The 15,009-nt window shown below is 42.7% G+C and overlaps 1 non-coding gene across 1 annotated transcript; it reads left to right on the forward strand.

Annotated features, from left to right (window-relative positions):
- Positions 1-14,210: 14,210 nt before the first annotated feature.
- LOC114600006 (U6 spliceosomal RNA) lies at positions 14,211-14,317 on the forward strand. The gene has a single exon (XR_003707418.2). It is a non-coding gene; the product is annotated as a U6 spliceosomal RNA (small nuclear RNA).
- Positions 14,318-15,009: the final 692 nt, after the last annotated feature.

Raw genomic sequence — 15,009 nt, forward strand, 5'->3', positions numbered from 1 at the left:
TGACCCCCTCATTGACCCATATGAAAACTTATCCCAATTCTGTCTTCTGTGGCATTAGCTCCTCCTCCCAGTTTGGTGTCATCTGCAAATTTGATGAGTATCCCCTCCATTCCTTCATCTGAGTCATTTATAAAAAAGTTGAACAACAACAAGCCCAGGACAGAACCTTGTGGCAAATATGTACCTCTACTTCAAAGTCCAGGAGAACTGTATAGTAGATAGCACTGTTTAGCTTTGTCTTGCGCCTGGAGAAAGGGATGCAGGTGGCGCTGTGGTCTAAATTACTGAGCCTCTTGGGCTTGCCGATCAGAAGGTTGGTGGTTGAATCCCCGTGACAGAGTGAGCTCCAGTTGCTCTGTCCCAGCTCCTGCCAACCTAGCAGTTCGAAAGCATGCCAGTGCAAGGAGATAAATAGGTACCACTGTGGTGGGAAGGTAAACGGCAATTCCATGCACTCTGACTTCCTTCATGGTTGCGCCAGAAGTGGTTTATTCATGCTGGCCACATGACCCAGAAAGCTGTCTGTGGACAAACGCTGGCTCCCTCAGCCTGAAAGCGAGATGAGCGCCACAACCCCATAGTCGCCTTTGACTGGACCTAACCGTCCAGGGGTCCTTTACCTTTACCTTTGTGTCTGGAGAGAAAAAACACTTTGAACTGTGTGGGAAAGAAATTTTCCCCTTAACCAGGAACTCTGGGGGGAAAAGCTGTCTGCTGGGAACAGGAAATCTCTGAAGACTATGTCATGTCTCCATATATTCTGCTGATACATCACACTGGTTGAGGTGTGATGAACTACTAACTGACTTCCACAAGTCACCAACATGTTTCTGGGCACAATTTGAAGTGCTGGTTACAGGGCTGTCTTAAGCATATGTGGCGCCGGGGTGCAAAGATCCACCCGGCATCCCCCCCCCCCAGGTTGCCCAGTCCAAGGTGTGCAGGAGGGCGGAGCCAGCCAGCCGCCTCAGCATCTCGCTGGCTCGGTCGCCGCTGAACTCACAGCACAGAGCCGCCCTCAGCAGAAGAGCCTGTCGTGGTGCTCTGACCAATGGGAGGGCTCTTCCCCAGACTCAACTCTTGGGCCCCAGACTCTCGGCCTGGTGCCCCTGAGAGCCCAGCGCCCGGGTGCCCCGCACCCCTACCGCCTATGAGTAAGACGGCCCTGGCTGGTTATCACTGATGAAGCCTTAGATGGCTTAGATCCTAGGTACCTAAAATATTGTAATCCCTCATATGAACTTGCCCAGGTTTCAAGATCTTGTGGGACACCATTCTCTCAGTCCCATGACCCGCACAGGCACGTTTGGTAGAGACATGAGAGAGGGCCTTTTTTGGTGGCTGCTCCCCGACTTTGGAACTCTCTCCCTGGAAAAGCTAGACTGGCTTACTCCTTGCTGTCCTCCTGCAGGCAGATGAATACTTTCTTGTTCCATCAGCCTTTGGGGAATTGACTCCTTTTAATGAAAGGGCTGGTGCAGTGCAGTTTTTATTGTAATTATCAGAATTAGTTTTAATTCTTTCGAAAGTTAAAGATAGATTTTTCCATGTTTTGGGGTGGTTCTTATTTTTATCTCTAAGCCACTTTTACGTCCCGCTGGGGAAAAGGCAGGGCATAAATAAATATATTATTATTATTATTTTAAGGGAAACTGCTTGTCACAATCTGCATATTAGGCAAAATTGTTTAGTAACATGCATGCTAGGAAAAACTCCCTGATGAAATCTCATGAGGATTTTTTTTTTAAGTAGGGGGGAAATAATAAACTGTGTGGAAATGTGCAGAACTGAATTTAAGCTTGGGAGAACGAGAAATGGAAATTGACAGATCTCTATAGTCCGAAATGCTTTTGTTTTGGAACTCCCCTGCCAGTTTTGCAGCAAACAGTTAAAGAGCTTTCTGAACGCTTACAGAAGAGAGGGGAAAGCCTTGTCAGTTACCTCAGCCTTCTTTCAAAGGGACCCACCGTTGTGCACAGAATGCACCACTGTTCAAAGGTTCTCACAAACATATATCGCTTTGCAAAAAAACAACCTGTCCTCTGAACAACAGATCCAGAGCAATACTGGCTGGTTGTTAGGCAGGACTTACTAGTAGATTACTTAATTTTCCATATGGACAACTGGGACAGGGGCAAAGAGATGCTGGTAGCATCAAATTATAACTGTTTGGAAATTGCTAATTAAGACAGATTGGCCAGGGGAGGTTTTGCAGCAGCTGCTGCTGCTGCTGCTGCCCTGCACAACCTTGCTGCCTAAATCCTCTCTCCTGTTCCTCTTGGGAGATGTGGGTCTGGAAAGGGAAATGAAGTGGCGCTGTAATGCACCTGTTGCTCTGGCTTATCGAAAGGTGGGAGGTAGATGCTTGTACTCCTTGGGAAAGATGGAGGAAATGAAGATAACACCTGAGGGCAGAGACGTTCCGATTTGCTGCAAGTCCTCCACATTCAAACAGAGTATAAAACACTGCATTTACAGAACAATTGCCCCAGCTAGCTTTGGTAGAGTGGCTGGGGAAACCTAGCCAGATGGGTGGGGTATGTATGTATGTATGTATGTATGTATGTATGTATGTATGTACAAATTATTATTATTATTAGGATGTGGGCGACGCTGTGGGTTAAACCACAGAGCCTAGGACTTGCCGATCAGAAGGTTGGCGGTTCGAATCCCCGCGATGGGGTGAGCTCCCGTTGCTCGGTCCCTGCTCCTGCCCACCTAGCAGTTCGAAAGCATGTCAAAGTGCAAGTAGATAAATAGGTACCGCTCCGGCGGAAAGGTAAATGGTATTTCCATGCACTGCTCTGGTTCGCCAGAAAGCGGCTTAGTCATGCTGGCCACATGAAGCTATACACTGGCTCCCTCAGCCAATAAAGCGAGATGAGCGCCACAACCCCAGAGTCGGTCATGACTGGACCTAATGGTCAGGGGTACCTTTACCTATTATTAATAGGTAAAATAAAACAAGGATGAGATTGCCTCAGGTCTGGGAGTTAGATATGGCCTTCCAGGCCTCTCTGCCTGGTCCTTGGACAAACTGCCCAGGTCACACACCCTGCCAAACCTTCATCAAGACTCTTCACCAACCTTATTTCATGCCTTCATTTATTGTTTTTGCCCGACTGAAATGCATCATTGAACTCTCCTTCTGGGGTAGTTTATTCATCTTTGGTCCCCATCCTGCACTCAGTTCTCACCTGTGGCTCCTAGAAGCTGTCAGCATGCTACAAGGACCACACCCTGAGAACAGCTTTGACTAGCCAGCTAACCATCATCATCATCATCATTTATTATTTATACCCTGCCCATCTGGATGGGTTTCCCCAGCCATCCTGGGCAGCTCCCAACAGAATATTTAAAACACAATAAAACATCAAAGGTTAAAAACTTCCCTAAACAGGGCTGCCTTCAGATGTCTTCTAAAAGTCAGATAGTTGTTTATTTCCTTGACATGTGATGGGGGGGCGTTCCACAGGGCGAGTGCCACTACTGAAAAGACCCTCTTCCTGGTTCCCTGTAACCTCACTTCTTGCAGTGAGGGTGAGGATAGCCAATGGGTCTCAAATCCCCAGTGAGTTAGAGACTTCCCCCTGCATGAGAAGACAGACTCCTGCAGATTAAGTAAATGTAGAACGAGATGGTTGGACAGTGTTTTTGAAGCTACCAACATGAGTTTGACCAAACTGCGGGAGGCAGTGGAAGACAGGAGTGCTTGGCGTGCTCTGGTCCATGGGGTCACGAAGAGTCGGACACGACTAAACAACTAACAACAACACGGACCCATAGTGGGTTCAATGATCAAGAAGGCAGTTACTGCACCTCCTGTAGAGGGAAGGGGGGGATGGGGTTTGTCAGCCTGGTAAGGTAGCCCATCAAGGAGAAGGAATATTCTGATCCTAAATCTCCACTGTCTTGAGGGAGATCTTCCAGAGAACAAAAGGCTAAGGAGTAAACCTTACACAAATCCAGAGCCGAGTCCCTAAGATGGTTGGATGGTGTCTTGTACGCCTCCTTCTCCTCATTGCATAAAATCTGAAACACACTCCTGTGACATAACTAATGTTTAGGAGCTGTTTGTTCCGATTCCATACCCTGTAGCATTTTTAACGTGCCAAAATTGTTCCTGGGTGTACATAAATTTGCACAAGTATTTTTAAAAATGGGGTTTTCCAAGCAATGCCTCTTTCTAAAGGCATAATTCAGATTCAGCATAAGGATTTTGTTTGCCTTGACAGGTCCACACCGTTCCAGATGGTCAACATTGGGATGATGGAGGGACAGCAGGTATATTTGTTTTAAGGTACTAGCTTGGGATGATGTCTATGTGATACAAATTACTTCAGTAATACATATCAAGGAAGTGTGATAGCACTTGTCACAGATGTCAATCTGCTGCTAGTGTCGGTTATTTTTAGACCAGTCTGCTATGTAAACTGTCAATTAAGCATGCCTATCATTCCATCAGAGATGGAAATACAGAGGAGTATATCAGTGCAATAGTAGCTCCAATCGATAAAAGATCAGACAACAGATCAATATCCTCTCTCCTTAAGGATGAATCAGCTAATAGTAAATGAAAGAAATCCTTTCACCCAGAGAACAGCCATGCAGTGAGAATGACAGTAGTTGTACGTGATGCTGATACATTGAGCCAAGCAAGCTACTGGAAAATGGGGAAGGCAAGTCTGTTCTGTAAGATATGGGGAGGCACTGAAAGTTGCCTTCTCATAAATGTTCCTCTTATTTCCTTCCTGCATTAAACATCTAAATTTTCATTTGTACTCATGGAGAAAGCATCCCTAGAGAATGAATAAGCAGCAGCCTCCCTTCATTTTTCCAAAAGGATATAGGTCTGATGGGAGAGGTCTGTGGGCACTATGTCAAAGTAAGTGGACTCAAGGAGATTCAAGCTTAGGTGGGCATTAGTTGCTCTTTGAGTCTTAGGCCATTAAGATATGGAGAAGAGAATGTGCTTTGGGTTCCTTTGATTAGACAATGTCTACTGTTGCTGGGGTGTAGATATACTGTATAAGGCTTACTTTCTGAGGGTTAGGGATGGAGGAAGAATCCATTTTATATGGATCCATATTTGGGTGGTTCAGACCTGATTGAGCTTTTTCTCCATCAGACCCTCTCGCATCAAACACCCACTTATGTTTGAGTAGCTCATGTTTGCCTTTTTTTTAAAAAAAGAATTCCAGATAATTAACTGCAAAAACAACAATGTATATTGCAGACCCTCCAAGTGTCCCTATTTTCCAGGGACAGTCCCAGATTTACAGAAGCCATCCCAGTTTCTGATTTGATCATGGAATGTCCCACTTTTCCTTAGGGGGGTATGATCGTACAGTGGTACCTTGGGTTAAGAACTTAATTCGTTCTGGAGGTCTGTTCTTAACCTGAAACAGTTCTTAACCTGAGGTACCACTTCAGCTAAGGGAGCCTCCCGCTGCCACCGCACAATTTCTGTTCTCACCCTGAAGCAAAGTTCTTAACCCAAGGTACTACTTCTGGATTAGTGAGTCTGTAACCTGAAGCGTCTGTAACCCGAGGTACCACTATGTGTCCCTATTTTCATAGGAGAAATGTTGGAGGGTATGGAGTTATGTCAACCCCCCCCCCCCCCCGAGCCAAGGAGATAAGTAACTATACAACCTTTAGAAGACATCTGAAGGCAGCCCTCTATAGGGAAGTTGTTTTTTTAATGTTTAATGTTTTATTATGTTTACATATATATATTGGAAGCCACCTAGAGTGGCTGGGGCAACCCAGTCAGATGGGTGGGGTATAAATAATCAAATTATTATTAAGCATTATTATTATGGAATAGGATGTCCCTATTTTAACTGGAAAAATGTTGGAAGGTATGATATTATACAGTACATATAATAAATATTATGCCTCAGGTCCAATGTATAATGAGTCAAGCCCTGCAGCATAATTGCATAAGTATTAATACATACATATTTTTATACAGTTCTCTTGGGGATGAAGAATGTGTGGGAATAGATTGACGGCAGGAACATGTGGAATCAAACATAGATAGCAAATGGCTCCCATATTCCTTTCGGTTTCCTTCATTCCCCCCCCCCATTTTTTTCTATACCTTGCATGATTTATACACCTCTGTCATGTCTACCCCTTACTCATCAGAAAGTCCAAATGAATGTGAATTGAATTTTCTTTCTTCCTCATCTCTAGGCAGGGGCTAAAAGGGGAACAGAGATTACCAAAAGGCCCAGAATGCTTTCTCTCCTTACTTGTGAGTTCCCTCCAAATTCCTTCTGTCTCTCCCCCCTCTCCACATGTTCTAGGGGTTGCCATTATATTTTAAGATCTGAGCACTGATGGCATAGACTGTTGTGACAGCTTCAGTACTCCTGCTACCATGGTGATTAAAATTGTTCTCAAGCCAGTTTTTTAAAAAATATATTTGGGATTGTTTCATTTTGTATAAGACATTGCTCCTGTTGGCTGCCACTGCTTGCGCATCTGTTACCTCATCTATCTAGTCAGCTCTCCAAAGCTCCTGGGTATGTTTATCTCAGTAGAGACCTTTTTAATGAAAAACAAAAGTTAAAATAAATGTGCATTATCATATGTCTGCAAGGCTCCATGGGCTTAACCAACGCAACAGAAGGGTGTATCTTAAAACTTTGCCAGTTTCTCTGGAGCACAAATCTACTACTTCCAGATTATACAGATTAGCTTTTGTTATGCCATACAAATTTCTGATGTTTTACTTTTATTTTATTTTTGGGAGAATTTTATTGCTTTTGAAGTTATTCACACATTATAATTGTGTTTATGTATACAGTGGTACCTCGGGTTATAGACACTTCAGGTTACAGACTCCGCTAAGCCAGAAATAGTACTTCAGGTTAAGAACTTTGCTTCAGGATGAGAACAGAAATTGTGTGGCGGTAGTGGGAGGCCCCATTAGCTAAAGTGGTACCTCAGGTTAAGAACAGTTTCAGGTTAAGAACGGACCTCCAGAACGAATTAAGTTCTTAATGCAAGGTACCACTGTATATGATATAAACTAAAATGGTAAGCGTAATGCTGGTGGTCAACAAAAGAGGTTCGAAAACTCTATCAAGGTAAATCTAAAAAAATGAAGTGTAAACACTGACAACTGGGAAACACTGGCCTGCGAGCACTCCAATTGGAAAACAGCCTTTACCAAAGGTGTCATGGGTTTTGAAGACACTTGAACTCAGGACGAAAGGGAGAAACGCGCTAAGAGGAAGACACGTTTGGCAAACCCTCACCATGATCAACTCCTGCCCAGAAACCTATGTCCCCACTGTGGAAGGATGTGTGGATCCAGAATTGGCCTCACAATCACTTATGGACTCACTTTTAAAGCCATGTTTATGGAAGACAATCTTACTCAGCTACGAGTGATTGCTGAAGAAGAAGAAGAAGAAGAAGAAGAAGAAGAAGAAGAAGATATAAACTACATATAAATATACTTTTAATAGACTTACATTTTAACAGTGCAATCTGCATGATTATTCAAAATTATTTGTGTGCTAAAACATTTTCTTTTGCATTGAGAAGGGTAATCAAAGATTGTTGAAAGTGAGATGAGCTCCGCAACCCCATAGTCTCCTTTGACTGTTGGGGGAAGTTTTTAATGTGCAACATTTTAATGTATTTTTAATCTTTGTTGGAAGCCGCCCAGAGTGGCTGGGGAGACCCAGCCAGATAGGTGGCATACAAATAAATTATTGTTGTTGTTGTTGTTGTTGTTGTTGTTATTATTATTATTATTATTATTATTATTATTATTATTATTTTGACTGGACTTAACCATCCAGGGGTCCTTTACATTTAAATTCTTTATTACAAAATGTGGCCTTTGTTAAATAAAAGCTGCCCAAGATGGAGATAAATGCTTGTGGCAAGGTGAAGTATATCACTCTATGATTTTCAAATATGATGCTTTATGCCACTGCTCTCCGTAGTCATTATGGATGTCTGGTGTGACAGGAACAGGGAAGGGATTGTTCCATTAAGAAAGTTGCTTTTTAATTAGGTTTCCCTTTCCAAACTCAACCAAGCCAAATTCAAAGATGTATAAACAGTACTATGAGGTCAAATATTGGGAGACATACTTTCAACAGCCAGTTGATAACAACAAGAAGACTCCTGAAGAATCCATACTGGAATTTGTTGTTGTTGTTTAGTCGTTTAGTCATGTCCGACTCTTCATGACCCCATGGACCACGAAGACCATGGATCTGTCCTTCCAGTGAGCACTCAGGGCTGATTTCCTGAAGAATGGATAGGTTTGATCTTCTTGCAGTCCATGGGACTCTCAAGAGTCTCCTCCAGCACCATAATTCAAAAGCATTAATTCTTCAGCGACCAGCCTTCTTTATGGTCCAGCTTTCACTTCCATACATCACCACTGGGAAAACCATAGCTTTTACTATACGGACCTTTGTTGGCAAGGTGATGTCTCTACTTTTTAAGATGCTGTCTAGGTTTGTCATTTCTTTTCTCTCAAGAAGCAGGCGTCTTTCAATTTCGTGGCTGCTGTCACCATCTGCAGTGATCATGGAGCCCAAGAAAGTAAAATCTCTCACTGCCTCCATTTCTTCCCCTTCTATTCCATACTGGAATAGGTAACCTGAAAAGCATTTGTGACCTTTTTCTGAGGAAAGTTTTGTGACTTCATGAATGCAAAAGGAAATGATGCTTTTGATCCTTTATTCACGAATCATTTGAGAAGTGGTCAAATCTCCTTTTTGCGACATTTAAAATGCTATCAATCAGATATATTATGTATTTAAACACCAGTGTAAAGTTATTGTTTACTTTAAGTACAATTGGGTGCATTTCTAGTTTTCTCCCTTCAACATTTTTTTCTGCCCTTAAGACAAAAGATTTAAATTCAGCAGACTTTCCCTGGAAAAAAGAAAGAAAGAAAAAAGTTAGGGGTTTGCTTTTGAACAAAGTCAAAGGTAGTGGATGATTGTTAAGCGCTGCAATGACTGTAGGGAGAAAAAAAAATCTAACAAAGCTTAGAAGTTTCTCCATTTCCTTTTGTTCACATCTTCAAAACGTTGGAGTTGAAAGAAAATGCAATTATAATGAAGATACTTCGGGAGAGTTCTCAGTATTTCTCCTAGGACAATATTTTATAGCCAAATTCAATGATTGGAGTTTTTTTTTATGTCATGGGATATTCCATTATTAATTAGAGTTGCCTGCTAGAAAAAATAAATACTTGGCACAATCTCAGGATGCCCACTTATTCTGATCAAAATTTCAATATGAAACAAGTTTCATAAAGTCCTGTGTGCATTCACAACTTGGTGAACTTTCCCCCCATCCTTGTAGATAGTTTTATGTATGGAAGTGTGTCAAAAAATGGCATTCTCTAGCTAGAAGTGGTACAGTCCACTCTCCTGCCACAAAATTTTATGCCCTCATTCAGCAGCCTGAACTTGTTTCTGGGTATGCTAGCACCCAGGGAGTTCTATTATTGTTGCCATACTGTTTGTGTGAAAAATACCATCAAATGTGACAAATCATATATTCCTCAGATGAAAATAGGGACATTTCTCACTCCCTCCAACTGACCCGTCTTGATCCCCCCCCCCTAGAGCATTTCTACCACCACTATACCAACAGCACACAGCACACGCACCCTCTGTCACCCCTTAATCCTAATTTATTTTATTTTATTATTTTATTTTATTTTATTTTATTTTATTTTATTTTTTTATTTATTTTATTTTATTTTATTTTATTTCTGGTAGATTTATTTTTGGTAGATTTACAGAAAGGAAAACCTACAGCACAGGAAAGCTGGACATAACTTATAATTATTTTTAAAATTATAATTTCTTCAACCAATACCACAATATGACAGATTAAAGAAAGCTGACAGGCTTTCAGAAACTTTAATTGCAAGTTTGAGCTGGTACTGGCAGGAAAACAACATTTTAACTGATAAGCAAATGTCCTACATTCCATTTCCTTATTGTTCTATGGGTTGACTCTGTCCCATGTGCCATTCTGCCTGCCTTCGAGCATAACGTGAAGCATTTCTAAAATTAATTTTCATATTGCTGTAGACTTATATTGCTGCAGTTTTCTGTTTGCATCTCTCTGTGTCCCCTGCCTTCCACACAGTCAATCTGTACCTTGATTCAAACCACCTGCAGAAAGCAATTACAGCCCCATTGCATGGTTGCACCATGCTTCCCTTTTTGCTCAGTTTTAATAATGGTCATGTGCATGGGCAGCTTGTAAGGGGAAAGCGTGTTCTCCTTCATGGAGAGCACGTGTTGCGGTGGGGGCCGCCAGGACACTCCAAAGTTGTGGGGCGGGCTAACTGACCATTGGCCACTGATGCAATTGGGCTTCCCTAGTCGTTGGGAAGAAATTAATGTTTCCATTTGTTGATTGACAGCCAGAAATGCTAAAACTCCTTGCACAAGGCTAGGGCTTCCTCTTTTCGCCCGTGTATCGGATTGCCCATCCCCCACTCCCTATATTTAGGGTTGTTCACTTGACCTTGCTATGCCTGTCATGGGGTCGTCTGCTTTGGGGCAGGGGCCCGGTAGGAATTTTGTCCATCTGGCTGATTGGCTGGGGCTGGGGCCATTTGGTTTTTGCCTACCGCGTAGCAAATCATCACAATTTGTAAGGTTGCGGTTAGGCATTGGTTTATGGTTTGGTTGGTTGAGGGGTATGGATTGGCTGTGCCTGCCCCTCTAATGCTGCTGCTGTGAGGGATTCCGTTAAAGGAATTGGGGGCTAACTATTGCTTGTCCACTCTGTCAAGGGGGCTCGGGCCACTGCAAGAGCTCCTGACTGCATTTGGGGTGGGCTGAGGGCAGGTTCCCTGCTCCGTCACTACCCCCAAGTGTATTCCCATGGTGGGGGCAGATAGTCGCAACCTATGCCTAAACAGCCACTCACATGTTTGTATTTTAATAAAGTTGTGGCCAAAATAATGCCAAAAACCTTAAACAAAAATTTTTGTGTGATGTGTGAGTTATTGGGGTGGCCCTGGGGACCTCGACACGCAACAAAAAAATATATGAACCGGAGAAAGCAGCACACTGTAGATCTGCAGTGGTCTGAACCGAGTCCAGAAATCAAAAGTAAAAGAATGGTAGATTGGCAGTGAATTAATGTCACCGCACAGATCAGGGATCCTAGAATTGTCAAAACCAATGAAACATTCAGATGGGGAGAATTTTTTATGTATCACTATTTTTTATATCACAAAGATAAAAGCTTCCCATGCTATTTTTACAGACATGCACTTTAATTCAATGTGTCTTGTGAGTAGAACAAAAAACCTTCAGGATGCCAACTTTGGCAATTAGAATTTTGAAGGACCGCAACAAAGTATTGACTTAAATTACGGCTGAACATGAAAGACAAGATTCTTTAAAGACATGGATAATGATGCTTTAGAATCTATTAATGAATTAATTAATGAATCTAGGAATGGAATGTGCAAAGCAGGATTTCAGTAGAAGCTGCTTCCTTCTCCATTTGCCTTCTATGCTTATTTCCATATACCGGTACTGTATATCCCAAGGTTAAGAGCAGTGCAGAATCTGAGACTTCATGGTAGAACAGTAGTTGAATAAGCCACTGAAGCTTATTTGCGTGTGGAGGTCCCCAAGCCACCCCTCAAAAAGAATTCACAAATCACACATAATTTTTGTTTAAGGTTTTTGGCATAATTTTGGCCAGAACTTTATTAAAATACATAATCTGTGAGTGGTTGCTTAGGCATTGGTTATGACTATCTGTCCCCCTGCCTGGGATAGAACTGACATTCCGAACTCCATCGGAAGCCAGTGAAGGGAGAGACAATGTTGGGGATCAGTTGAGCTGAGCGTCAGTCCCTCACCGCTCACCCAACCTGCTCCCCAAGGCTTGCCGGCCCTGGTCCCATTTCAGGGATTGGATGAAATCGTGGCAAGCCCCGGGATTCCTTTAACGGAATTCCCTTCCACCACCATTGGAGGGGCAGGCCCAGCCTATCCTGACCCCTCCTCCACCATTTTTTATAACCAATGCCTAACCACAACCTTACAAGTTGTGATGAATTGCTAAGTAGTAGGCAAAAACCAAATGGCACCAGCCAATCAGCCAAATGGACAAAATTCCTACTAGGCCCCTGCCCCAACGGCAGACAACCCCATGACAGGCATAGCAAGGTCAACCGGAACACACGGCGGGCCGGTGGGTGATCCGATGCACTCAGCGAAAGAGAAAGCAAAAGCAGAGTGCCCCAATATTTAAAACCTTTGGTCCCACCCACCCAATTTGCAACATGCAATTTGCCCCAGCAACCTGGTCATCCAATCATTGCTTCACGCAATAACCATTTAACCTGCCTGGCAACAGAGGGTTGGCTTAGCAGACTCCACCGCAACACGTGCTCTCATTTCAGGGAGAACATGCTTTGTGATTCATCTTCAAAGCCAACGCCTCTTATGAATGCCGAACTAAGAGTCAAACTACGTGTGTATTCTTAAGAGATGTAGCTTCATGGAGGTTTTGTTTGTTTGTTTGTTTGTTTGTTTGTTTGTTTGTTTGTTTGTTTATAGCCACAGGAAGGGGCAGAGGCTGTTATTGGGACATGAAAAGGAGAACTCAGACCTTCCAAGTGTCCCTATTTTCCAGGGACAGTCCAGGATTTACAGAACCTGTCCTGGTTTATGATTTAATCCTGGAATTTCCGGCTTTTCCATAGGACTTCCCTCTTTTCATTGGAGACATATTGGAGGGTATGGGGTTATTTGAACCCCGAGACATCTGAAGGCAGCTCTGTATAGGGAAGTTTTTAAATATGTTTAATGTTTTATTATGTTTTATATATTTGTAAGCTGCCAAGAGTGGCTGGGGAAACTCAGTCAGATGAGTGGGGTATAAATAGTAAAAGTTGTTATTATTATTATTATTATTATTATTATTATTATTATTATTATTATTATCCCTATATTCATCAGCAAAATGTTGGAGGATACGGAGCACTTTATACCAGCCAAAACCTCCCTGGAGATTGCGTTCCTCCCCATATCGGTGAGATTTCTATTAGAGGCACAATTTGGAATGCCACACATACAGAACAATCCTAACTCTGGCCTGACAGCACCAGGCACCTGCAGTTCTGCTACTCGTATCAGTCAGGATCAGTTTGCATTTCTTAGAGCACAAAGTATTGTAGAGATCTTTCCTATTCTAATTAGTTCAAGAGGGTTCTGGAAGCTTCTCAGTGTGAAAAAAACAAGCAGAAAGTTCATGACGTTTGGGTTATTCCTTCAGAGAAGCAGAGAACAGTGGTACCTCAGGTTAAGAACTTAATTCGTTCTAGAGGTCCGTTCTTAACCTGAAACTGTTCTTAACCTGAGGTACCACTTTAGCTAATAGGGCCTCTCACTGCCACCACACCACCGCCTAGCAATTTCTGTTCTCATCCTGAAGCAAAGTTCTTAACCCAAGGTACTATTTCTGGGTTAGCAGAGTCTGTAACCTGAGGCGTCTGTAACCTGAAGCATCTGTAACCCGAGGTAACACTGTACAGCTGGCTTAAACTGGCTCTGTTACCTCTTCTGTCAAGGTCATGCTGACTTTGCAACCTGGGTTTCAATTTCTCTTTCTATCTCTCTTCCTTCTGGTGTGGTGTTCTGTACATAGTATGCTTAGTGTTTAGACTTATTATAAGTTGTTGTTGTTGTCATTTAGTCGTTTAGTCATGTCTGAGTCTTCGTGACCCCATGGACCAGAGCACACCAGGCACTCCTATCTTCCACTATCTCCTACAGTTTGGTCAAACTCATGCTGGTAGCTTTGAGAACACTATCCAACCATCTCGTCCTCTGTCGTCCCCTTCTCCTTGTGCCCTCCATCTTTCCCAACATCAGGGTCTTTTCCAGGGAGTCTTCTCTTCTCAAGAGGTGGCCAAAGTATTGGAGCCTCAGCTTCAGGATCTGTCCTTCCAGTGAGCACTTAGGGCTGATTTCCTTCAGAATGGAGAGGTTTAATCTTCTTGCAGTCCATGGGACTCTCAAGAGTAATAAGTTATTGTAAGTTTAAGTTAAGTCTGCTACAACTGGATTTCTTATGGACTGTGCCAATCCTGAATGTATTGGATTTGTGACCATTATGCTCATTTGCCTTCAGAAGCAGTAAAGCTCTGCTGGGTGAAGTATTAATTGCCTCTTGTGCTTGCTTCTGCAGCACATATACTAAAATTGGAGCAATACAGAGAAGATTAGCATGGCCCCTGCGCAAGGATGACACACAAATTCGTGAAGCGTTCTATATTTTTCATATAAGCTACGGGACAAGGATAACTGTGACTTTAAAGATGAATAGGAACCCTTTACAAAGTATCTGAAGACGCAACAAAGTGAACTGGACTCCTTGGCAGGTTTTGAATAAACATTCACAAACTTTTTATTGATAATAATCAGCTAAATAGTTTGAGGATCTATACAACTTTGTAACATGCAGAAAACAGCAGTCTCAGAGAAACCAAAGACTGGAACTGAGGGAAGTCAGGGGGTGGGGGTTTGTGGGGGAGGGTGAGGGGAGGGAGGAAAAATGGGGGGGGAACAAGGATGATATCTTTTTGGATAATATGTCTTGTTTTAATTTTGAATAAAAAAACTTTTTTTAAAAAAAGAAATATTAATTGCCTCTGGTCTATCTTTATTAGGGGAATCCTGCAATGCGTTTCAGTTTCTACTCTGCTAACTATACATTGGGATTCTACTCTGGATCAATATTGAGTAAAATTCCATGACAGGTATCATGGGGCAGGCAAAACACTTCTCCATACTACTCCAGCTAGGAGCGGTCATAGCAATGGGTCCCAGATCCATCCCGATACAGTCAAGTGATGGCAGAGGGGCTGGTTTCAGATTCTGTTGAATCTGGACTTTCTCAGCTCCTTCCTAGAATTCCCCATCTGAGGGGCTTTCCATGGGCCACCATCAGGGCCAGATTTAGGTTCGATGA

The sequence above is a fragment of the Podarcis muralis genome, chromosome 5 (assembly GCF_964188315.1).
Source record: "Podarcis muralis chromosome 5, rPodMur119.hap1.1, whole genome shotgun sequence".
In the NCBI taxonomy this organism is placed as follows: domain Eukaryota; kingdom Metazoa; phylum Chordata; class Lepidosauria; order Squamata; family Lacertidae; genus Podarcis; species Podarcis muralis.